This window comes from Dama dama, chromosome 23 (assembly GCF_033118175.1).
Source record: "Dama dama isolate Ldn47 chromosome 23, ASM3311817v1, whole genome shotgun sequence".
Taxonomy (NCBI): Eukaryota; Metazoa; Chordata; class Mammalia; order Artiodactyla; family Cervidae; genus Dama; species Dama dama.
The window spans coordinates 19,530,271-19,554,731 of NC_083703.1; the positions used below are offsets into that span (position 1 = coordinate 19,530,271).

Below are 24,461 nucleotides of genomic sequence, written 5' to 3' on the forward strand. Positions count from 1 at the left end.
ACGGGGAGGTGGGGAGGGGGATGAGGGGCGGGGCCTGAGGGCGGACTGGGAGGAGGGGTCTGAGGTGGGGAGGAGGGGCCAGGGGCGGGGCCGGGAGTAGGAAGTAGGCTGGGCGGGGAAGAGGGCCGCGTTGTAGGCGGGTTCCGAGGAGGTGCAGAAGAAACCGGAAGTTGCCTAGTGGCACCTGCTCCCGGAAGTCAATCCATTGGAAACTGCTAACCCAGGTGGTGCCGTTGTGTGTGCCGAAGTGGCTTCCCTCTGGATTGTCCCCAGCTGCCAGGCGAGGCCCGGGAGCGCATCCGACGCACACCACCCGGCCGCCGCCGGTCACGAGCCCCGGAGGCCCAGCCCGCCGCCCATCCTCGGCGACCTTGTCAGGGTGCCGGGGTCCCCATTTGGTGATTTGACGGAGGACAGGAAGGCTTTTTGGTAACAAGCGAAACCCCCTCCTGGAAGAGGACAGAGTTTCGTTTTCGTCTAGCTGGAAACCCGGGGTTTTCTAGTAATAGGGGCGGTCCCGGCCAATGAAACGGTCACTTGTGGTATACCAGGAACCCTGTTATAACGGTGACCCAACGCCCGACCTTAGGTTCTCAGGAGTGGGTCACACCGAGAACTGCCGTCAAGGACACTATTTGAAAAGTTGCTGAGTAAAGAAAATAAGAGCATAAGCCACGTAGTGCAGGTGGAGAAGGGCAGCTTTGAGAAATAGTAGGATCCCAGTGCGGAGAAGGCAATGGCAACCCACTCCAGTACTCTTGCCTGGAGAATCCCAGGGACGGAGGAGCCTGGTGGGCTGCCGTCTATGGGGTCGCACAGAGTTGGACACGACTGAAGTGAGTTAGCAGCAGCAGCAGCAGCAGGATCCCAGTGCGGTTATCCCAGAAGGGGAGAATCCTGAACTGTTCAGTGTTAGATTATGGCCATTCCGACCTACTGTCAGCAGTAAATGCCTGCTAGCAGAGATGAGAAGGTAATAACCTGGCCAGTTCACGTCCTCCTTTCCACATTGGCTGAGCTTTGAAATTCTTCCAGGACAATAGTCGATGCCTGTCTCCTCCTCCTGTTAAAATTGAGGGACATTACAAAGCTAATAGAAAAGTTAACCAAGTCCTTTTTCTGTGTGTGCTGAGGTAAGGCTGGCACAGGGTATTTATTCTTAAGTAATCAGTGAAGCTCATTTTAGTTCAAAAAAAAAAAAAGAGAGAGAGAGAGAGTCATTAGAAGAAATGAGAAGGAAAAAAAGACCAGAATGCTAAACCTGAAAAGTCATAACCTTTGTTTTGGTCAAGGTTGACCATGTGCTGGAAGAATAGATCTTTAGCTTCCAGTGATTTATGGGGATTTGTGATCACTCTCCTTCCCAAAACATTGTTCTCCACCTACTTGTTTATCACTAAATTTTTTAAAACAAACTATACATTCTTTGTAGATAGAATCCATCATTTAAAAAAAAAGAAAAAAGAAAGAGAAATAGAATCCATCAGACAGAGGGCTTCAAATACAAGTCAGAGGGGGCTGAAAAGAATTTGCAGCCCGTTCCAGTGACAACTCAAGACAGAGCCTGTTTCCCTGTTGTTGTTCGGTTGCTAAGTAGTGACCAACTCTTTGGGATCCTGTGGACTCTGCAACTGTGACGCTTTGGGCTCTTCTGTCTTCCACTATCTCCCGGAATTTGCTCAAGTTCATATCCATTGAGTAGGTAATGCTATCCAGCCATTTCATCCTCTGCTGCCCCCTTCGCCTTTCGCCTTCAGTCTTTCCCAGCATCAGGATCTTTTCCAGTGAGTTGGCTCTTTGAATCAAGTGGCCAAAGTATGGGAGCTTCAGCTTCTTCAGCCTCAGTCCTTCCAGTGAATACTCAGGGTTGATTTCCTTTGGGATTGACTGGTTTGGTCTCCTTGCAGTCCAGGGCACTCTCAAGAGTCTCCTCCAGCACCTCAGTTCGAAAGCATCTATTCTTGTATCCTTAGGAGCTTCCATAAGCACCACCCACTTAACATGCCCAAATAGATCCAAGTGACCCAATCCTGCCTTTTGGCTTTTTGTAATTGATCACTTTCCTGACTCTTCTCAGTCCCTCCCTATTCTTCCATTTTCCTTTAAAACACTCAATGGCCTCTCTGAAATTGATGTTGAATTCAGTTCATGCTAGACTCTTTTTCTCTATTGCTGTAGTAGGTAGGGGGCTTCCCTGGTGGCTGAGTGGTAAAGAATCTGCCTGCCAGTGTTGGAGACTTAAGAGACACAGGTTCGATCCCTGAATCAGAAAGATCCCCTGAAGGAGGACATGGCAACCCACTCCAGTATTCTTGCCTGGAGAATCCCATGGACACAGGAGCCTGTCAGGCTACAGTCAATAAAGTCACAATGCGTTGGACACAACTGAAGCAACTTAGCACGCAGGTGCATAGTCGATAGGTGATTAAAACCACTTTCACTAGTGGTAGCTTTGTTTATCTGACAAGTCACAGGAAGCCATTAAATCATTAAATATCCAATATCCTTGCAGTCAAGGATATTGCAGTCTAATCATGTTCATTATAAATTTTTGCATTAAATTTTCTTTTTAAATATTACATTCAAATGTCCTTTATTTTGATTACTGAGTTCTTGTGCCATCATAAATTCTGTGCCCAAGATAGGTGGCTCTCTCCTATCATGGTAGCCTAGGCTTGATCTGTGACTTATATTCAAGTTTTATCTATTTTCCCAACATTATTCTCAATAACTGTCTTCTCCCATCCATGATCGGAGATGGCAATGGCAACCCACTCCAGTGTTCTTGCCTGGAGAATCCCAGGGACGGCGGAGTCTGGTGGGCTGCCGTCTATGGGGCTGCACAGAGTAGGACACAACTGAAGTGACTTAGCAGCAGCAGCCCATCCATGATCGCATATGGAGTCATGCATTGCACTTATCTGTTTATATCTCTTTATTCTGGAACTATTCTTCAACCTTTTCTTTCTTAACCTTGATATTTTAAATAGAATAGTCCAGTTATTTTGTAAAAGGGCAATTTAAAAAAATTATTTATGGAGAACAGACTTCAAGGAAAACAGTCAATAGAAATTACCTTATGGGTTAAATAGGCTTCATGGTACTATTATTTCTACCATTTTGTCATGGGAAAGTATTTTTCCTTCTAAACAATTAATTTCTCATCAAACTTTTAGAATATAGGTAATCTATAAATTTGATGTTATGTTCAAATTCAGAGATTAATGAATTGGTGATAAAATGTCCTTAACTAACTCTTGACTGATGATAATCAAGATAGGATGGATTTTTTTCATGCTCTTACTTCCTGTAACAGGCCACTGCAGGCCCTTTGCACATGCCCATTCCCTCCGAATGTTATGCTTTTCCCTTTTCTTTGTTCCTAGTTAATGTCTATTCATCCTTCAGAGCTTAGCTCACTGTGTCTTGTTCAGTGAAGCCTCCCTTTATTTGGCAGATTGAATTCAGCGCCTTTAACCATTTATGTATTCTCATTTTATTAGATTTATCTTTTGTAGCACTTACCGTAAGTTTAACTAAGTAATTATATCATCATGTATTTAAAGCCCATCTCCCTTGCTAGAATGTAAACTCCATGATGACATCTGTCTTATCCAATGCAGCTTCCCTGATAACTTCTGAGTTATTCCTTAATTCAATAATAGGGAGAAATGATATTATGGGTAACACATTAAGTAGCTCCCAATACAGTTGCATCTTCATATTAGGCTCTTACATAGCTGTTCACCTGCTTTTGTTCTTCTTATCCAGATCAGGGCCATGTGCTAAAGATGATTAATAACTGTTTTCTAAAAAGATGAGGAATAGAATAAGATCCTGTTATCAAATGAACCATGTGAAAAATGTGCTTGAAATGAAAGATTAACCAGTGCCTCTCTGTATAACACAAGGGAAATGATATCCATATTATTTTGTATATAAAATGCCTTATTTTTTTTTTAAGATCTATTTAATTGACTGAATTGGCTCTGGATTACGGAATGGGGAAATTTTGGTTTCCCTCAGGGCTCTCTGGCTCAGTAGTTATGGCATGCAGGTTTAGTTGCCCTGAGGCATGTGGGATCTCAGTTCCCCAACCAGGGATGGAACTCATGTTCTCTGAATTGGAAGGCATATTCTTAACCACCAGGGAAGTCTCTAAAATGCCTTATATATATATGCATGCTCCATCAATAAGAAGTATTTTAACTAGAGTTTAAAATTAAAAAACTTAAAACTATGACAAACCTAGACAGTTTATTAAAATACAGAGACATTACTTTGCTGACAAATGTCCATATAGTCAAAGCTATGGTTTTTCTGGTAATTATGTATGAATGTGAAAGTTGGACCATAAAGAAGGCTGAGCACCAAAGAATTGATGTTTTTGAATTGTGATAATGGAGAAGACTCTTGAGAGTCCCTTGGACTGCAAGGAGATCAAACCAGTCAATCCTAAAGGAAATCAGTCCTGAATATTCATTGGAGGGACTGATGCTGAAGCTGAAGCTCTAATACTTTGGCCACCTGATGAGAAGAGCCAACTCATTAGAAAAGACCCTGATGCTGGGAAAGATTGAGGGCAGGAAGAGGAGGGGAGGACAGAGGATGAGATGGTTGGGTGGCATCACTGATTCAGTGGACATAAATTTGAGCAAACTCAGGAGATAGTGAGGGATAGGGAAGCCTGGTGTGCTGCAGTCCATGGGGTCACAAAGGTAGGACACGACTTAGCAACTAAACAACAACAACTAGAATTTACCAGGTCCTTGCTGCTACTGACAAGTATTAAGTTGTGTCTGACTCTTTTGCACCCCATGGACTACAGCCCGCCAAGCTCCTCTGTCCATGGAATTTTTCCAGGCAAGCATACTGGAGTGGGTTGCCATTTCCTTCTCCAGGAGATCTTCCTGACCCAGGACTCTTGGTCTGCTGCATTGGCAGGCAGATTCTTTACCACTAATGCCACCTGGGAAGCCCTTGATCTTCATAAACTGACAGCCTCTTATTTTGTAGGTTATAGTGCCATCATGTGGATACTTGATTTTCCTAAAATAAAATGTAACATTTTCGTAATAGAGACTAGAACACTATGACTGGAAACCCAGCCATCCCACACTGAGGCACTACTTATAATTCAGTACTAGTTACCAAGTCTGGCTGAGTGAAGGTTCATTTGGGGACTTCTGAAACTTTGTTGTAAGCATGCACAATTTGGAAACATTCATTTAAATGATAAAAGAAACCTTACAAAATGCAATAGCTTGAAGATGCCTGCAATCCCTATGATCATCAGGTTTTTGTGTGTGAGTAAGAATCCACCTGCCAATGCCGGAAACATGAGTTTGATCTCTGATCCGGGAGGATCCCACAAGCCTCAGAGCAACTAGGCCCGGGCGCCACAACTACTGAACCTGTGATCTAGAGCCTGGGAGCTGCAAGTACGGAAACCTCCACACCCTAGACCCTGTGCTCCACGGCAAGTGAAGCCACTGTAATGAGAAGCCAGCACACTACAACTAGTGAGTAGCCCTCACTCGTCGCAACTAGAGAAGAGCCCTCACAGCAGTGAAGACATAGCACAGCCATAACTAAATAAATTTTTAAAATTAAAAAAATGATAAAGCATACAGATGATTAGCTAGATGAAGAGACACATAGGTCTGGAAGGGTCCCAGTGCAGGAGCTTCTTCTGTCCCTTGGAGCTGGGGTATGCCAGAATGAAGCAGGGCAAAGGCTATAGAGTTTTGCCAAGAGAACGCACTGGTCATAGCAGACACGCTCTTCCACCAACACAAGAGAAGACTCTACACATGGACATCACCAGATGGTCGACATAGAAATCATATTGATTATATTCTTTGCAGCCAGAGATGGAGAAGCTCTATACAGTCAGCAAAAACAAGACCAGGAGCTGGCTGTGGCTCAGATCATGAACTACTTATTGCCAAATTCAGACTTAAATTGAAGAAAGTGGGGAAAACCAATAGACCATTCAGGTATGACCTAAATCAAATCCCTTATGATTATACAGTGGAAGTGAGAAATAGATTTAAGGGACTAGATCTGATAGAGTGCCTGATGAACTATGGGCAGAGGTTTGTGACATTGTACAGGAGACAGGAATCAAGACCATCCCCAAGAAAAAGAAATGCAAAAAAGCAAAATGGCTGCCTGAGGAGGCCTTACAAATAGCTGTGAAACAAAGAGAAGTGAAAGGCAAAGGAGAAAAAGAAAGATATTCCCATTTGAATTCAGAATTCCAAAGAATAGCCAAGAGAGATAAGAAAGCCTTCCTCAGCAATCAATGCAAAGAAATAGAGGAAAACAATAGAATGGGAAAGACTAGAGATCTCTTCAAGAAAATTAGAGATACCAAGGGAACATTTCATGCAAAGATGGGCTCAATAAAGGACAGAAATGGTATGGACCTAACAGACTCAGAAGATATTAAGAAGATGTGGAAAGAATACACAGAAGAACTGTACAAACAAGATCTTCATGACCTAGATAATCACAATGGTGTGCTCACTCACCTAGAACCAGACATCCTGGAATGTCAACTCCAGTAGGCCTTAGGAAGCATCACTACAAACAAAGCTAGTGGAGGTGATGAAATTCCTGGTGAGCTATTTCAAATCCTGAAAGATGATGCTGTGAAAGTGCTGCACTCAATATATCAGCAAATTTGGAAAGCTCAGCAGTGGCCACAGGACTGGAAAAGGTCAGTTTTCATTCCAATCCCAGAGAAAGGCAATGCCAAAGAATGCTCAAACTACTGCACAATTGCACTCATGTCACACGCTAGTAAAGCAATGCTCAAAATTCTCCAAGCCAGGCTTCAGCAGTACATGAACCATGAACTTCCACATGTCCAAGCTGGTTTTAGAAAAGGCAGAGGAACCAGAGATCAAATTGCCAACATCCGCTGGATCATTGAAAGAGCAAGAGAGTTCCAGAAAAACATCTATTTCTGCTTTATTGACTATGCCAAAGCCTTTAACTGTGTAGAGCACAATAAACTGTGGAAAATTCTGAAAGAGATGGGAATACCAGACCACCTGACCTGCCTCTTGAGAAATCTGTATGCAGGTCAGGAAGCAACAGTTAGAACTGAACATGGAACAACAGACTGGTTCCATATGGGAAAAGGAGTACATCAAGGCTGTATGTTGTCACCGTTTATTTAACTTATACACAGAGTACATCATGAGAAATGCTGGGCTGGAGGAAGCACAAGCTGGAATCAAGATTGCCAGGAGAAATATCAATAACCTCAGATATGCAGATGACACCACCCTTATGGCAGAAATGAAGAGGAACTAAAAAGCCTCTTGATGAAAATGAAGGAGGAGAGTGAAAAAGTTGGCTTAAAGCTCAACATTCAGAAAACTAAGATCATGACATCCGGTCCCATCACTTCATGGCAAATAGATGGGGAAACAGTGGCTCACTTTATTTTTCTGGGCTCCAAAATCACTGCAGGTGGTGATTGCAGCCATGAAATTAAAAGACTTACTCCTTGGAAGGAAAGTTATGACCAACCTAGATAGCATATTAAAAAGCAGAGGCATTACTTCGTCAGTAAAGGTCCATCTAGTCAAGGCTATGGTTTTTCCAGTAGTCATGTATGGATGTGAGCATTGGACTATAAAGAAAGCTGAGTGCCAAAGAATTGATGCTTTTGAACTGTGGTGTTGGAGAAGACTCTTGAGAGTCTTTTGGACTGCAAGGAGATCCAACCAGTCCATCCTAAAGGAGATCAGTCCTGGGTGTTCATTGGAAGGACTGATGTTGAAGCTGAAACTCCAATACTTTGGCCACCTCATGTGAAGAGCTGGCTCATTTGCAAAGACTCCAAGGCTGGGAAAGATTGAAGGCAGGAGAAGAAGGGGATGACAGAGGATGAGGTGGTTGGATGGCATCACTGACTCAATGGACATGAGTTTGGGTGAACTCTGGGAGTTGGTGATGGACAGGGAGGCCTGGTGCGCTGTGGTTCATGGGGTTGCAAAGCTTCGAACACTACTGAGCGGCTGACCTGAACCATCCTACCAGGCCCAACACAAGGATGTGTTTACCAACCTGGAAACTCTCAGAATCTCACAGTTTAAAGATTTTTATGGAGACTGCATTGTGCAGATGAATGTCAGCTCCCTTCCCTCACTGTAAGCCTGAAGTTCCAAGCTTCAAATCCTGGCTTTGTCTTCCTGGAGACCAGCCTCCATCCTGAAGCTATCCAGAGGCCACCGAAGATGCTTCTGTCACTCAGGAAATTCCAAGGGACCCATGGAACTTTGTGTCAGGAATCAGGGGCAGTGACCAAACCTGTATTTCTTTTTTTTTTCTTTTTTGACTGTGCTATGCAGCATGAAGTATCTTAAGTTTCCCGACTAGGGATGAAACCCATGCCCCCCCAGTGGAAGCATGGAGTCTTAACCACTGGATTGCCAAGGAAGCCCCTAAATACACATTTCTTATTATGTCACAATTAGCCATTCTGCAGTTGTGCAGAGGTATCTCATCATTTTAATTTGCAACTTCTCTAATGACTAAGGATGTTAAGTTGCATAACTTTTCATGTGCTCATTTTCCTTCTCTATATCATATGTGAAGGGCCTTTGTTTATTTTAATTTTTTTTATAACATTGGTCTCTGAGAATTATTTACACATTCCAATAGAAGTCCTTATTATGTACGTGCTTTGCAAGTATTTCCTCCCTGTCTCAGCTTGTCTCTTTATTTTCCTAATAATGGGCTTTGAAGAGAAGTTTTAAGCATTGATGAAGAAATCCAATCAATTAATTTGCTATTTTGTGAATCAAGCCTTCAGTGTCATACCTAGGAAATCTTTGCCTGGAGAACAAAGATTTTTCTCGTGGGTTTTCTTCCAGAAGAATAATAATTTCAGAGTTTACCAACCAGGCTGTTAAAATTTCCTTTATTTATGGTTAGGAGACTGTGAAAAAGAAATCAAGTTCCAAAGTCTTTTTTTGCCATATTCTAGGTATTCTTGCCTGGAAAATCCCATGGACAGAGGAGCCTGGTGGGTTACAATCCACCCTTTTTAATGTAAACAGAATCACCTCAACCTGGCTCAGGAGAGCAATATAGTCTAAGGGAAAGAATCTTCTTTATCTCAGCACACACAGCCTCATTGCTTAGACCAGAAATCTGATAATAATCCCTGAGACTTTTCTTTCTCTTGCTTAGAGATGGCAAAGTTGGGAATTTCTGGTATCCAGTGGATAAGAGGAGAAGGCAATGGCACCCAACTCCAGTACTCTTGCCTGGAAAATCCCATGGACGGAGGAGCCTGGTGGGCTGCAGTCCACGGGGGTCCCTAAGAGTTGGACACGACTGAGCGACTTCACTTTCACTTTTCACTTTCATGCATTGGAGAAGGAAATGGCAACCCACTCCAGTGTTCTTGCCTGGAGAATCCCAGGGACGGCAGAGCCTGGTGGGCTGCCGTCTATGGGGTGGCACAGAGTCCGACACGACTGAAGTGACTTAGCAGCAACAGTGGATGAGACTCTGCACTTCTACTATGGGTGGGGGAGGGTGCCTGGGTTTGATCTTAGTTTGGGAACTAAGACCCTGCAAGCAGCATGAATGTGGTCCAAAAAAAAAAAAAAAAAGTGGCAAATCCATTCATGCTACCTCTAAAATAACTCCCTAATCCATCCACTTCTATCTTCTATGCTCAAACCCTAATCCAAAACAATAGTATCTTTTGCTGAAACGCTGCAGTAATATCCTAACTGGTCTCTCTATTTCCATTCTTCACCATGTTACACAGACTGAATTGGGTCTCCCTACTCAAATTTGTATGTCCCCATAACATTTGAATGTAATCCTATTTGGAGCTAATGTCTTCAAAGAGGTGATTAAGTTAAAATGAGGCCATTAGCCTGGAGACCTATTCCCATATGACCGGTTTTCTCATAAGAAGAGAAAGAGATCCCAGCAGTGTGCACAGAGGGGTGGACATGTGGAGAGAAAGGAAGCCATGCGCAAGTCAGGGAGAGGGCCCTGGGACTGTTCCTCCTCTTATGGCCCTCTGAGGAAACCAACCCCCTGGCTCCCTTGATCTTGGACTCTGAAACTGTGAGGAAACAAACTTCTGTTGTTTAAGGAAACCCAGCGCATTGTGTTTTTGTTGTGGCGGCCCTAGAAAACCAATACATCCTCCTATAGCCCAGCGAATTTTCATTTGCTTATTGTTCCCTATGCGTGTGTGCTAAGTCGCTTCATTGTGTCCGTCTCTTTGCGACTCTATGTACCACAGACTCCCAGCTCCTCTGTCCATGGGATTTTCCAGGCAAGAATACTGGAGTTGGTTACCATGCCTTCCTCCAGGGAATCTTCCTGACTCAGGGATCAAACCTACATCTCTCAAGTATCCTGCATTGGCAGGCAGATTCTTTTCCAATAGCGCCACCTGGGAAGCCCGTGGTTAAAAACCTCGTGGTTAAAAAACCCGTGGTTAAAAACCCATGCTTAAAAACCTCCAAAGATTTCCCACATGGTTAGAATGAACTCTAAACTTCTCATCATAGTATACAGGGTCCTACCCACACAGTTTTTGATTTAGCCTCCAGTCTTCTCATTAATTCTTTGTTTCAGTAATTGTTAAGGATATATTTTTTTCTCATCTTTCATAACTCTCTTTATATTTCATAAGCTAAAATTTTATTTTAAATTTTTATAACTTTATATTTCATAACTCTGTCTTTGTATTTTACATATAAAATACATTGTCACATATTTTGTGTGTGAAAATTTTTTTTCTTATAGTGTTAATTGATTTTTTTTTTTAATTTAAGAAGGCTGCTTCTTTCAGGAGCCAGATTCATTGCTTTTCATTAAACGTGTAACTAACATTAACTGTACTCCCTTTATTGTATATAATTATTTAATTTGGGGGGGAACCCAAATCCAGGCCATCATAACCCTTGTTGAATGTCATGCTATTTGTTTCATTTCTGGACCTTGAATATGTCTTTAAGTATCTTTATTCTGCATTGACCTATAACTTATTTCCAGAGATTTTTATTTATTTAATCTGAGTTGTGATCTGGGAGGAATCTTTTAAAAGTTTCCCTAAGTGATTCTAGCTAAAATTGAACCACTGCAAGATCAACAAAGTAGACAGCGTTGTTAGCAAGAATCTAGGCTCTCAGGTGATAGAATTCTGATGTCTTTCTTCTGTTCGTTGTGAGTTCCTTTATTTTTTTTTAATTTATTTATTTTAAATGGAGGCTAATTTTTTACTTTACACAATATTGTAGCGGTTTTTGCCTTGACCTATAAATTGAAGTGTTGTTATTTAACCGCTAAGTTACGTCCAGCTCTTCTGGGACCCCGCGGACTGTAGTCCGCCAGGCTCCCCTGTCCATGGGATTTCCCAGGCAAGGATATTGGAATGGGTTGCTATTTCCTTCTGCAGGGGAACTTCCTCACCCAGGGATCAAACCCATGTCTCTTGCATCAGCAGGCAGATTCTTTACCACTGAGCTAGCTGGGAAAGCCCATAAATTGAATTAACTTGACATTAATTGAGTACCTAGTATTTGCACATTACTATGCTTTCCTAAAATTTCATCTATCTTTAACACAACTAAGAACCAGAAAAGAGGGCCAGCAGTCCCTTTTTCCCACCACACCAAGTTTCTAAGCAACCAAGAAAAATGAGAAGTCAAAAAGACTGGAAAAAAAAAAAAAAGACTGAGAAAGCAGAGGGCAGGAGAGAAAAGAGAAAAGAGAGACCAAAAGTCAAGATGCTAAGCTCAATGTGAAAAGAAATGTCTTGCACCATCTTCTGTATATGTGTGTGTGTGTGTGTTGTTAAGTGTGTATGTGTCTCATAGTAACATTGTTTTTGTACAGCTAATAAGCTGTATTTGAACTCTTCCAGATGTCAGAGACAGAAATGATTCACCATAAAGTTAATGCAGCTTTAATTTCCTTTCCAAGGCACTCTGTGGAGTCCTAATATATTTATTTGTAATTTTATATTCTTTTTCTTAAGGACAACCTCTCAAATCCTGGATCTGGTGAGGTTACATTTTATTGTGAAAATTTAGATTAAGTATAGAGGGGGAAGGATGAATGGAGGATAGAATATGAGGTCAATATTAGATCCAAGAAGCTGAATGAACACATTTTGAGTCAAGTAGATTTTGGGTGGGACTACCTGGAAGGCTCATTGGTCTTTGGCTTAGAGGACTTGCAAAAATCCAATTGATTAGGCTTCAAATGAAGAAAATGTCAAGTTATAGAGCTTTCCCTACTGATTTTATAACTAGCTCTTTCCCTTAAAAGGTAGCATTTATGGAATTTCAACAGTTTGGAATGGAAATAACGTTGAAGGTCACCTAGTTCAAGTTTCTTATTTTATCACGAAGGCACAGATATTTATTTTTTTTAATTTTATTCGTTTATTTATTTGCTTTTGGCTTTGCTGGGTCTTCACTGCTGTGCAGGCTTTTCTCTGGGTGCAGCGAGCAGGGGCTTCTCTTCCTTGTGGTGCACTGGCTTACCGTTGCCGTGGCTTCTCTTGTGGAGCACAGGCTCTAGGGGGCACAAGGTTCGGTCGTTGTGGCACACGGGCTTAGCTGCCCCATAGCATGTGGGATCATAGTCCCCCAAGCAGGGATTGAATCTGTGTCCCCTGCATTGGCAAGCAGATGCTTAACCACTGGACTACCAGGGAAGTCCCGAGGCACAGACATTTAAATAACTTTAAATGTGATGTTACAGCCACAAAACAGATCTCCTGTTTCGTGTGCTCTATTATGTCTACTCCCTCTAGTTAGAGACCATTCTGTTTGGTGTGCTAGAGTTAGAGCAATAAACTGAACACTAGCTCTGCTACTACCAGTGTCAAAAGCAGCTGCTCAACATCCATCTATGATAGAAATTCTGCAGAGAGTGGGCACAGAGGGAACATATGTCAGCATAATAAAGGCCATATATGACAAACCCACAGCTAACCTTACACTCAATGTTGAAAAGCTGAAAGCAATTCCTGTAAGATCAGGAACAAGATAAGGATGCCCACTCTGGCCACTTTTATTCAGCACAGAAAGTGTCTTTTAGCTTCATGGCTGCAGTCACCATCCACAGTGATTTTGGAGCCCAAGAAAATAAAATCTGTCACTTTCCACTTTTTCCTTTTCTATTTGCCATGAAGTGGTGGGACTGGATGCCATAATCTTAGTTTTTTGAATGTTGAGTTTTAAGCCAGCTTTTTCACTCTTCTCTTCCACCTTCATCAAGAGGCTCTGTAATTCCTCTTCACTTTCTGCTGTTAGAGTGGTATCATCTGCATATCTGAGGCTGTTGGTATTTCTCCTGGCAATCTTTGATTCCAGCATGTGATTCTTCCAGCCTGGCATTCCACATGATGTACTCTGCACATAAGTTAAATAAGCAGGGTGACAACATATAGCCTTGTCCTACTCCTTTCCCAGTTTTGAACCAGTCCATTGCTCCATGTCCAGTTCTAACTGTTGTTTCTTGACCTGCATACAGGTTTCTCAGGAGGCAGGTAAGGTGATCTGGTATTCCCATCTTTTATTTATTTATTTATTTATTTTTTATTCCCATCTTTTTAATGTATATGTATATATATATTTCAAACACATTTTAAACTGCTTGAAAAATGTCTTATTTTAAGATCAAGTGCTATAGTTTAAGTTGTCTTTCTTTCCAGCTATCAATCATCACCTTTATAATTTATATATTCTTTCCTCGTACTGATAGGTAAAGCCTATACATAGAATTGTAAAATGTGGAACATGGAAGTAGACTTAGGATTCTTCTAGTCTAGTCTAGTCTAGTCTTTGTATGCTGGATTTAAGAATCTGCCTGCAATGTGGGAGACCTGGGTTCAATCCCTGGGTTGGGAAGATCCCCTGGAGAAGGGAAAGGCTACCCACTCCAGTATTCTGGCCTGGAGAATTCCATGGACTGTATAGTCCATGGGGTCACAAAGAGATGGACACGACTGAGCGACTTTCACTTCACCACTAGCTCAGTGGTTAAAAATCCACCTGCAATGCAGGAGATGCAGGTTCAATCCCTGAGTTGGGAAGATCCCCTGGAGAATGAAATAGCAACCCACTCCAGTATTCTTGCCTGGAAACCCCAAGGACAGAGAAGCCTGGTGGGCTTAGTCCCTGGGGTTACAAAGAGCTGGAAATGACTTAGTGACTGACACCACACACACCACTAAACATGAAAAATAATTATCTTAATTAGTAAAAGGCATTAGGCTCGGAGACCTAGTATTTCAATTTTCTCTTTCTCTTCCCACAAATTTTTAAACAATTTGTGCTTTCAATTTTTAAAAATAGAATTGAAGAGGCAGTTCAACATGGTGGTGTAGGAAGATCCTGAACTCGCCTCCTCCCACAGACACACCAAACCCCCAGCTGCTTGTGGAACCATTCCCTCTGAAAAAGGTCTGGAAACTAGCTGAGCAGTTTCTGCACAAAAAAGGATAAAAGGGCCACACTGAGGTGGGGAAGAGAAAAGGTCTGACAAATACTCCACCCACAGTGTGGTGACCCACAATCACAAATACGGAGCTTTTCCCTAAGAAGCAAGGGGTTCACACCCCACAGCAGTCACCACAGCCATTGGGACCAGAACAAAAGAGATGAGCCCCCAGAACATCTGACTTTGCGAACCAATGGGGCTTACCTCCAGGAGACCCAAAAGGCCGGAGGGAGCTGAGAGCCCCGCTCTTAAATGGCTCAAGTGCAAACTTATTCACCCAGTGCAAAAGCAGCAATGTGAAAAGTATCCAGACCCCATGAGAAGATTCATTTGCTTATCGTAAATCATCTGCCAGTGGGGCAAAGGCCTGTTGAGGGGTGTCTCATGGTGGTCATGCTGCCACTCCCAGGGCATGGTGCAGGCAGCAAGCTGAAAAGTGTCCACAGTCTTCTCATGAAAAAGGCCTATTTACTGGTCCTGTCTTTTATTATTTACTTCAGCCTGAGGGGCAGGCTTCAGGTTTACCACACGTCTAGAGACTCCAGCGGTGCTCTCAGGGGACAGAGGTCATCTATATGTGCTCCCTTGGCCTCCCTGCAGCTCACCAATATCTCCCAGAAAGAAGTACATACATTCCTCTGGAGCCCCAAATTTTGCAACTTTACCATGGGGACACCTCAAGATCAGCTTGTCTGGAGGCCAGCAGGGTTTACACTGCAGTCCCACAGGACTGCATATATTTCTTTAAAAAAATTTTTTTGACATGTGCACACAGCTATATTTATTCATTTACTCACTCCAATATCCTTGCCTGGAGAATCCCATGGACAGAGCAGCCTGGCGGGCTACAGTCCTGAGTGGCAAAGCGTTGGACATGACTGAAGCGACTTAGCACGGGTCTTTGCTCCACGGCATGTGGAATCTTCCTGGACCGGGAAACAAATATGCATTGGTAGGTGGATTCCTATCCACTGTGCTAACAGGGAAGTCCAGGTTGCTTTTGTGTTGGTTTCTGCTATACATGAAGTGAATCAGCTATATGTGTACCTTTGTCCCCTTCTTGGATATCTCTCCCATCCTTCTCCATCTATCATGAGGTTGAATAGTGAGAAATATTTGTATTTCTTAAGTCAATTGCTTTGCTTCCCTGGTGGCTCAGTGGTGAAGAACTCTCCTGCCAATGCAGGAGATAACGGGTTCCCTGGGCTGGGAAGATCCCTCCAGTATTCTGGCCTGGAGAATTCCATGGACTATACAGTCCACAGGGTCACAAAGAGTTGGACACAACTGAGCGACTTTCACTTTTATAATGACCTCAGAATTGTCCTGGCACTATGGCGAGTCTGTGACTATTCACCATCTTTCTCCCGAGTGTGCTCATCATTCAGATTCAGAAGACTGACCAATAAAAACGTTTGTGTTGTGTTGCACGTCACAATTATTAAAGCCATGAAAGCTCAAAGGTGAGGAGCTTCAATAGACCTAGAATGGGAGACTTCCTGGAGGAGATGAGAATATTGCCAAGTCTCCGAAACCAAGCAGGACCCTGTGGAGTTCCCAAGGATTGGGGCCTTTCTGTCTCCCATTTCTTGTAGGCAAGACTCCTTCCCTGACTTCCAAAGGATGGATTGGAACAGTTGCTAATCAAGGAGGAGCAGCCATGAAATCACCTGAGCCATCAAATCACTTTAAGGGACCAGAGAAGCTTATCAGGATTAGGAGAGGGACCACCTGAGACGAGATTAAGGGAGTGCAAGGAGACAGTTTGGAACTGTGGTGCTGAAGACTCTTGAGAGTCCCTTGGACTGCAAGGAGATCACACTAGTCAATCCTAAAAGAAATAAACCCTGAATATTCACTGGAAGGACAGATGCTGAAGCTGAAACTCCAATACTTTGACTACCTGATGTGAAGAGCCGACTCGTTGGAAAAGACCCTGATGCTGGGAAAGACTGAAGGCAGGAAGAGAAGGGATGACAGAGGATGAGATGGTTGGATGGCATCAATGATTTGATGGACATGAGTTTGAGCAAACTCTGGGAGATGGTAAAGGACAGGGAAGCCTGGCATGCTGCAGTCCATGGGGTTGCAAAATCTGACATGACTGAACAACCAACGATAACAGAGGTCTGCTCACATCTTGATCTTGTCAGACCCCACCTTTGGCCCACTGTTTTAAAAACCCTCATCAAATTCTTTAGGGTGGATATGCAGTTTTTTGCGGCTGAAGACCAGTGTGTCTTCCTTTGCCTGGCAAAGCTATGAAGTTGTCCTTTTCTTCTTCACCCAAAATTCTGTCCCTGGGATTTGATTCAGCACTGTTATACAGAGATGCTGAGCTTTTGGTAACATTTCCATGAGAAAGAAGGAAATCCTGCCATTCATGACAACTTGGATGAAACAAAATAATAGAGAAAGAAATAATGTGTATTCTTACTTAACATGTGGAATTTAAAAAATCTGATTGTCAAGTGGTAGTTCCCAGGGGCTATGGGGTGGGGAAATGGGGAGCTCTTGGTCAGAGGGTCACACTTCCAGTTATAAGATGAATATGTTCTGGGGATCTAATGCACAGCATGGTGATTATAGTTAACACTACTGTCCTATATATCAAAAGTTGCTAAGACAGTAGATCTTAAATGTTCTCACTACAAAAAGGAAATGGTAACTTTGTGAGTTGATGGAGGTGTTAGCCAAGCTATGGTGATAAGCATTTCACAACATCTAAGTGTATCAAACTGACAGGTTGTACACTTTAAACTCACATAAGGTTATATATCACTTATCTTGACTTCCAGGTATTGTATCTCTCAAACAAGATAAACTTCTCCAACTCCTGGTTTTCGTGGATGAGAGACCTGAGACTTCCTTGAAGGTTATGAGAGTTGCTCAGGTGGAAGACTGAACACTGTGTTGTAAATACACTCTCTGCTTCCCTTCCACCCAGGAGACCTCTCCCTCTCATTTTCTCCTCCTCCTCCTTCTCCTGGGTCCTCCAGGTACCCATTTACGCATATAGGCATTGTCCTGCTCCCCTGTTCTTTTGTGGGATCAATTGGTCAGAAAAGACTAGGTAAATTGGAGGAAAACATACATGAGAAAGAACTTGGATGAGAACCCAGGATGACATGGAAAGTAGAGTGATATAAACGAGTAGTGAGAGAGAGCTTGTCAGGGTGATGGAGCTCTTTTGAATCCCGTGGTGGTGGCGGCGCCACAGATCTAAACAGTGCTGTTAGGGACTTCCCTGGCGGTTCAGTGGTTAAGACTTTGGCTTCCAGTGAAGGCGAGTGCGGGCTCAATCCCTGGTTGGGGAGCTAAATCTCACATGCCTTGGGAAAATCAAAACATAACAAAAAACAAAACATAGACAACAGATGCAATATAGTAACAAATTCAACAAAGACTTTAAAAGTGCTCCACATCAAAAAAGTCTTTAAACAGTGTTCAAATTGGTAAAAAAATGTATATCTCTCCCTAATCAATGTTACTGCATGATAATTTAAAATTAAATGAAAACAAAGTGTAAAACAGTGCAGAGAGTCAGGCTTCTCTCATCTTTCCTATCTTCCTAAATAGTTGTAAGGGAAATGTGATGAGGATCCAGGCTACAAAGTGGCTATTTGTTAAGAATAGTAGAGGCTACACATGCTAATTTCTAAGACTACTTACACATTGTATGACTATGTGAATGTCACTTTCTCTCTCTCTCTCTTTTGTTTTTTTTACTAGCATAATACATCTTTTGGGAAGCAAGCAGTTGCTGACTTTTTTTTATAAGTTGTTGTGATACATGAATATTTTTATTAAACATTAAACCATCATGTAGTTCTTAGTATATTGGTCTTATTTGTTCATCCATAGAGATCTAGACAAGCAAACTTTAAGGTTAAAAGGGTCAAATTCTTTTTTTTTGTTTCCTTATTTGACTTGCACTCTATTTACTGGCTCTTATCCTTGCCATGGGGTTCCCTGGTGGCTCAGACTGTAAAGAATCTGCCTGCAATGTGGGAGACCAGAGTTTGATCCTGGGAGGATTGGGAGGATACCCTAGAGAAGGGAATGGCTACCCACTCCAGCCTGGGTATTGCCTGGAGAATTCCATAGACAGAAGATCTGGTGGGCTACAGTCCATGGAGTCACAAAGAGTGGACATGAACTTGCCCTACCTATTAATAAATATGCTGCTTTAGAAATCCAGTTGCATAATGGTGCACAGTTCTTATCTTCAACGTTGGTGTTGAGCAGATGAAGCACTTAGGACCCACTCTGCACAATTTGACTTTATGAATTGACCTCCTTCTTTTGTTCAGAGATTGTGTCTTTGCCATTTGTTGTGGCTGTTGTTCAGTCACTAAGTCATGTCCGACTCTTTGCGACCCCATGGACTGCAGCGTGCCATGCTTCTCTGTCCTCCACTATCTCCTGGAGTTCGCTCAAACTCATGTCCATTGAGTTGGTGATGCTTTGTCATTTACTCTTTCACAAAATTAGCTTCCTTCCTTCCTTCCAGACCGCCATATTTGATTTGCTCTGCTTCTTTGATCCCTTTCTCCTAGAATGGGATGGACCACATTTCTTATTTTCATTAAGTTACAAGTTTTCCCATCTTCTCTCATCACACTTCTCTGGGTGGATCATGATTCATTTCCACTCTAGTGACACACGTATCTTTAATATGATATAACAGTTGAGAAAAATGTCATCTCTCTTTCTTTCATATATCACATATTATTTATTGTAATCCATTACTCAGAGTCACTCTTGGTTCCCAATTCTGGGAAATCACCTTCTAAATGCATTATCTCAGACAGTGAACTTTATAGATATTTCATTTCTCTTTCTTGTTTAAAAATATTTTTATTGAATAGTTGATTTACAATGCTGTGCGTGTATTTCTTTGAAATAAGCTCTCATTTGACACAGCTTTGATTTTGTTAAATTACCTGTCTGAATGTGACTGCAAAGAAATATAAAGGATTCAGAGGTAATTTTTTTTAATTAAAGTAATTTTTTTTCTAATTTAAAAGAGGATACTTTTCCTTTTCTCTTTTAATAACTTTCAACCAGAATTATCTACATGTAAACTTGGCATCTGGTTCCACTTCCCCATATGGAAAAATCTCAAGTGCTCTTAGCTTTTCTGATTAGAGACCTAGACTTTTTCTTTATTTAAGTGTACATTTAGATGAGGTTTTTATTTTTATTTCTAATTAACAGACTTTATTTTTTAGAATAGCTTTCGATTTACACAGAAGCTGAACAGATAATAGTCCCCACCTCCTCTCTTCCCCCATCCCCGGTTTTCCCCTTTAACACCTTACATTGAGATGGCACATTTGTTACAATTAGTGAATGTATTTTGATATATTATTATTAGTATATATTTGAAATTTTCCTTAGCTTTTACCTAATGTCTTTTTCCTGACCCAGGATCCTCTCCAGAAACCCCATGTTACAGTCAGCAGTAATGTCACTTGGCTGTGACAGTTTCTCAGACTTATCTTGTTTCTGTTTTTGTCTTCTGTGCAGATTTATTGAGATACAACTTATCTTGTTTTTGATTACCTTGACAGTTTTGAGGTGTACTGGGTAAGTATTTTGTAGAATGCTCCTCCTTGTATTAGAATTTTTCTCGTGGTTAGACTGAAATTTGGAGTTTGGGGTAGGATGATCACAGTAAAAGGGCCAGTCCCATCCCATCACACCAAGGGGATATAGGATCAGCAATGAGTTGTCATTATCAATGTTGACCATCATCTGGCTAATGTGACATTTGTCATGTTTCTCCACTCTAGAGTTTCTCTTTTAAATTCCCTTTTTTGTACTGTATTCTTTGGAAGGAAATCACTTTTCCTGGCCTATACTTAAGAAGCAGGGACTTACGATCCCTTTCCTTTAGGTGGAATACCTACATAATTTATTTGGCATTCTCCTGCCTGAGATTGTTTTTTTCCCCTCATATAAGGCTTATTCAGTCATTCCTTTATATTAGTATGGACCCATGGATACTTCAGGCTTCCCTTGTGGCTCAGCTGGTAAAGTATCTGCCTGCAATGCGGGAGACATGGGTTTTATCCCTGAGTTGGGCAGATCCCCTGGAGAAGGGAAAGGCTACCCACTCCAGTATTCTGGCCTTGAGAATTCCACGGACTATATAGTCCATGGGATCACAAAGAGTCAGACATGACTGAGTGACTTTCACTTTCACTTTTCATGGATATTTACTTTCTACTTTGGGTTATCATCTTTGACTTGTTGTTTTCTTGCTTACATTGTTCTAGTTCTGACTCAGGAGCTTTTTCAGTTGGCTTCTGTGTCCTTTGACCTACTCCTATCAATGTGGATGTTTTTATTTTTGAGCACTTCCTTACTTTCTCACACTACAAGATGTTCCAGACTCATCTTGTATATTTCCTGCCCTGGCCCTGCAGTTAGATGTTTCTCCAAAGAGGAGCCTTGCACTTTTATAAGCATAAAACAGCTCCTTAATCAGCTACTCCAAACATGGAAACAGTTCTTCAATCTCTGTTTTTCTTTTTTAGTTTACCAGAAACAAAAGATGGAAAAGTGTTTTAATAAATGATGTAACTATGAAATGCAAATTTTCAGTAAAAGTTTAAGAAAATATTATAAAAAGGAGATAAAATTATTTGAAATCATAAGTCCCAGAAAAATCAGGGCTCCTTGGGTTTCATGTCTATAAAGGATGCTTAGAAGCACAGAAAATGATTCTAGTTGGGATCCTTGAAGCACAGAAAACGATTCTGGTGGGTATTATTTGTAGATTATGAAATGAAAAGAGAAAACTATGTATACTCACAAGTGGAAAATGAATATTTACTGAGTTATGTAATGACATTTTAAGATATCCTATTTAAAATGTTTTTCATTAATTTACTTTAAATATAAATTTATAAATTACTATGCCTGTCTGAGAATTACTTAAATGTTCTCATAAAGACCAAAATCAGAAAGATTCAGAAGTAAAAACAGCTGGCTACAAAGTGGCAAATCTATAATATATTCAGAATTGGGTAAACATATTTAATCATATTCATAGAAAAATCTTGAGGAATATTTATCAACCTAAACATGGTTATCTATTTCTGTAATATTGGTCTTTTTAAAAAATTTGCTTTTTTTTTTAACAAAAAAACATTTATTACTTTTGAAATTGGAAAAATACAAAGGAATTCAATAAACATCACACAAAGCCAAAACACATTTTTAAGTAATATATGTAGCTTTTGCTAAGAAGTAAGACAAGAAGAGGACTCAGAGATGAACTAGAGTTTAAGGTTTGATTTGAAGGTAAAGACCAAATATGGCTTAAAGCAGTGGCTTGAAGGGTTGGTTAGAAAGGATAACTTTGTATTTCTGGAAGGAAGAAGTAATCTCAATTTAATATGAAGGTGATAACTTTTTGAAATGTAATTTCCCTATTATACAGTTTTGGGAAGGTATCCATTCCAGAAAGGTCTCTAGAATTTGGAAATAGAAGAGTGATGGGCTTCCCTGGTGGTCCAGTGGTTAAGAATTTGTCTGCCATTGCAGAGGGACACAAGTTTGATCCTCAGTCTGGGAAGATCCCTTATGCCACAGAGCAACTAACCTCATGTACCACAACTACTGGGTTCAGACTCTCTGGAGCCTGTGCTCTGCAACAAGAGAAGCAACCCCGATGAGAAGCCCATGCGGGGAACGAGAGCAGGTCCAGCTCACCCACTAGAGAAAGCCTGTGCACTGCAAGACCCAGCACAGCAAAAAAAAAATATATATATAATAATAATAATAAAATAAAGAAATCTTAAAAATAGAAAAGAAACATGAGTGTTACAGTGATTCAGGATTGACACTCTCTGTGCTAATCCACACCTTCAGCTGGAGTTTGCAAGGAAGGTGGGGCGAGCAGAGGTGTTTCCTGCGTTCAGGGCAACTGTTATCAAACTTTTTAGTCCCTGGACCACTTTATAGTCTCAAATATTATTGTGTAACTCAAAGAACTGTGTTTATGTGGGTTATATCTAGCACTAGTTACCACATTAGAATTAAAAAGAGAATATTTTTAAAACAGCAATTTTAAGAAAAAAACACATTTTAACAAAATGTCTTTATGAAAAATCATCGTATTTTCTCTGGTAGGCAGAAAATCTCCATAAAACTTTAATCACATTGTCTGCTGATGGGTGTGGCTTCAATTCCTCCCAGTTAGTTGTTTGGCCTGAGGTGATCCAGCCCAGGAGTCTAAAAGCCCTATGATAGGGTTAATGATGACCTATAAGAGGGCTCTTGGTGTAGGGCACTGCTACTGCCAGCGTCCGTGTCCCCACAGAGAGCCACTGTCGACCCACGCCTCTGCAAGAGACCCTCCAACACTAGCAGGTAGGTCTGGTTCAGTCTTCTGCGGAGTCACTGCTCCTTTGCCCTGGGTCTTGGTATTTGTCCATGCCCTCCAAGAGTGGAGTCTCGGTTTCCCCCAGACCTGTGGAAGTCCTGCAATCAAATCCCACTGGCCTTCAAAGTCAGATTCCCCGGGGATTCCCTGTCCCTCTGCCGGATCCCCAGGCTGGGAAGCCTGATGTGGGGCTCAGAATCTTCCCAACAGTGGGAGAACTTCTCTGGTGTTACTGTTCTCCAGCTTGTGGGTCGCCCACCCAGTAGGTATGGGATTTGATTTTATCATGATGGCCAACCAATCCTTACCTAACAAGCATCCTTACTTTTTGCTATTTCTAATCCTAAGTCCTGACAACTTAGGTTAACTTTGTGGTTTTTGCCCATATAAGCCTCCCTCATTTTTGAGCCTGAATCTGTATCTCTTGGGCTATCTTCTCTGGTGTTACTGTCCTCCAGCTTGTGGGTCGCCCACCCAGTAGTTATGGGATTTGATTTTATCTTACTGTCTTCTTGTGGCTTCTCCTTTGCTTTTGGATATGGAGTATTTTTTTTTTTTTTTTTTTTTGGTAGGTTCCAGTTTCCTCCTGTTGATGGTTGTTCAACAGCTAGTTGTGATTTTGGTGCTCTCACAGGAGGAGATGAGTGTACATCCTTCTACTCTGCCATCTTAAGCCAACCTCTCATATTTCCAAAATAAAAAGATTCTGTGAGTTTTCATTCTTTTAGTGAGAAGTAAGGCATTGCTTTCTGTTTTTGTGTATCTCTTTAATATCTGGCTTAATAAAAGACAGCTAGATTCTCTATGATTGAAGTATAGAAAGAAAATAGAAAGCCTTAGGTGGAGAATTCAATTGTCTTTTGGGGTGATTGTGGATATTCTTATCTGATACAGGAATTTTGACAGGTGGATGTTTCTTAAGTGTTAGTTGCAATGAAAATCTGCAACCATATCAGGTAATCTTTTGTACTCTGTGTTTTATGTGTATGTACACACACACACTCCCACTCCTATCTATCCTCTGATCTATCTTTCACTTTGAATCGATATTTTATGGAGAAGGAAATGGTAACTCACTCCAGTATTCTTGCCTGGAAAAGTCCACGGACAGAGGAACCTGGCGGGCTGCAGTCCATTGGGGGTTACATGACTGAGCATGTGTGCAAGAGGGTGGAGGGAGATGGGTTGGTAACAATAAACTGGTAGAACTGAAAAAAAAAAAAAAAAGAAAGAAAGAATCAATATTTTATCCATGGGTGATTTTAAAGTGGCCGGCATCAGTTATTTGGAAAATATTGGTTCACTGTGTCATGTAGATCTTCCATGTATTGAGATAGTTTATCATACAATATCAAAAAAATCACAATCATTAATAGCATCAGAAAAGTCTTTAAGCTGTCAAGCTCATGGTGGTGATGGAAGACATTTTCACATCTGAAGTATGGTGAAGTCATTCTGGCTTGAACTTTAGGCTAACTGGAACAGCCTATCTTATGGCTTATCGAAGGTACAATGTATGACTACTTTAACCCTTAAAAAATTGTTTAAAAAATGA

The 24,461-nt window shown here is 41.5% G+C and overlaps 1 long non-coding RNA gene across 1 annotated transcript; it reads left to right on the forward strand.

Annotated features, from left to right (window-relative positions):
* The first annotated feature begins 90 nt into the window (after positions 1 to 90).
* LOC133044231 (uncharacterized) lies at positions 91 to 22,737 on the forward strand. Its single transcript, XR_009689908.1, has 3 exons — positions 91 to 429; positions 20,041 to 20,100; positions 22,720 to 22,737. It is a non-coding gene; the product is annotated as an uncharacterized LOC133044231 (long non-coding RNA).
* The last annotated feature ends 1,724 nt before the right edge of the window (positions 22,738 to 24,461 follow it).